Raw genomic sequence first — 2500 nt, 5'->3', positions numbered from 1 at the left:
TGATAGGGTTCCTAAGATGAAACAAGATATCAGTATTTGTAGTATATGCATTTGCTTGATACCGAGACTCTTTTTGACTAATCTTTATTTACTTCAAAGTTCACCCAAAATTTAAAACAGACCATGAGTCATAGTTGGGTTGAACTTCAAGCTTCCTTCCATATACATAACAAAACAGTTTAATATTAAGTATGAAAACTCTCTCCTGAAGTCACTGTATAGGGAAACTTAGATAATAAAGCATTGAAAAGTGGAGTCCCTTCGTATAGACTTAAAAAAATGTGTTAAGCATATTCAGATAAATTCTAATTGTAAAAACGACTTATTCTACGGCCTCATGTAGATGAGATATACAATAGAATAATTGCAAACTAGTGGTATTGAAAATAGTTATTAAAGAGAAAAAGAGTTGAAGCATACTAACTGACTAGGGAAAATGAACAAAGCTCGTGAAAAGACGCATTGATTTTTTTTAACTCCAGCTTTTTCAAAACTTGTGGGTCTGATCAACTTAACTTACGATATAATTAGCCCATGCATAAACTAGCTTCATACTAGCATACATACAGTTCATATGATCCATGTATATCATATAGACTGTATCTTTGTGGAAAATGTAAGTGTATAATTGGCTTTACTTTAAGTGTTATAATGCCGAACGTCTTTTGTAAAACTGCACCATTTTATGTTGAACATGAACAATAGAAATAAGTCTATTAAGGCATGAAATAATAATTTGTAAGTAAAGATAACTGAAAGTGTTTCGCACGATGTCTGTATCTATAGAACGAGGAAACGTGTTAATTTACTTCTAAACTAGTCCAGTCGACAGCACATCACCGCACTTAGCTATGGGAAGGGCCATGGACGAAGGAAAGTCTTGTTAAGTGGAGATGATCGTTAGTCCAAGGTCTACTCCTCAGCTATGTAGTATGGAAGTATGTCACAGGGTTGCTGGTGTAAACACTCATTAGTACTATATTAGTATTTTGTCAGCATTATTCAGCGCTTCTGCACTTGTGGACATTATTGGACTAATGTTAATCCATAGAGGCGGTAAAGAAGAAATTTAAGGATGGTAGCAGAAAGCATGTATAGTACAAGACAAAAGCCATCTGTATTGTTTTTGAAGTGGACATTAGTCTCCAAACACAATGAATGGTGCGTATCTCTGGTCCGTAGGGATGTCAGCATAGACCCTAGAATATTGACTGCATAAAATTTTTGCCGTTAATACCCAATGCAGGGAGTGACCACTCACTGACACACTAAGAATTAGGCACTGGTTCTCGTGTTCACTCTACTGTAGCCACAGAATTTTGTAAGTAGTGATTTGGAAAAATTGACGCACACCTACCCCGACGAAGTCTTGCACTGAGTTTGCCAGACTAAGATGGGATAGTGTAAGGTACTCCTTTTATACATATCCAATTAAATGGCTGAGCGACGATTGCTTACTCACTGTGTCTTTTTGTATCGCATAAATATTTAGATTCTTTTTCCTACGTTATTAGAATAACCACACTTTAGACCATTAGGTACTACTAACAAATATATAATCTGATTTTACAGAATCTAGGAATATTTTCGTATCGTTCCTTGAACTTTTACATTCCTACAAAAGATTTTTGATAGTCGAGAATTGCTGAAACAAAACGAATCTACAGAAAGAAGTTGGATATGGGACATGTGTATAATGACCTTTCAGTAGATCGCCAGCTGCCGGACACATACCCATCTATAATTGGAAATACTATAGGAAATATTCTACCCTCGGATTTGTCGAAATGGTTAATATTTCATCAGAATTATTACATAACAGGTTCCATATACCTGATGAGACTTCACTATAATAAATTTGCTACCCATGTGGTCATGCAATGTTCAAAGAGCATTCAAAGGCGTTCATTACGTTGCATAAATCTAAACTAAAAAGACCAATTTTGCTGAAGATGGTACCGCATTCCGCATTGTTTATTTCCTTGGTAATTTTTTTTTTTTTTTTTTCCTTTTCTGTAGAAGTTATACTTTTTTTTCAAATCCAGATTTCGGCTCTGTCGAGCTTTCTTCAAGGTGTGTATCTCCCTCTGATACAGGTGCGTGTTATTTATTCACCAGCTGAGAAGAAAGTTACTGGGAAAATACTCCTGACGACTAAGAGAGCTTACTTGTTGAATGGAAAATATTTCCTATCATTATTATCATTATCGTCAACTTGATATGTCCGGCTATACTCTTACCTTTATTATTTATTTTTAATGTCCTAGGCTTCAAATTTTGTTCTGTCTTGTGTCCTTATACGAAATAGTAGAGTTCAATTTTGGGTTGTAGTACTTCATGTATAGGGACTTGAGCAATCTTAGGCTTCATCGGTCTAAACACGGTGCTATTTTCTAAATCTTCATGGAATATTTGCTGACCGTATATAGGCTTCAGTTCCCTATAAAGCAAGGCATGAGACCTTAGATGTTCACTCTTCGGCGGGGCTATTTTCCAGAAG

This window comes from Oratosquilla oratoria, chromosome 2 (genome assembly GCF_046742065.1).
Source record: "Oratosquilla oratoria isolate Oo_2021 chromosome 2, ASM4674206v1, whole genome shotgun sequence".
In the NCBI taxonomy this organism is placed as follows: Eukaryota; Metazoa; Arthropoda; class Malacostraca; order Stomatopoda; family Squillidae; genus Oratosquilla; species Oratosquilla oratoria.
Note: the sequence above shows the minus strand (reverse complement) of the source record.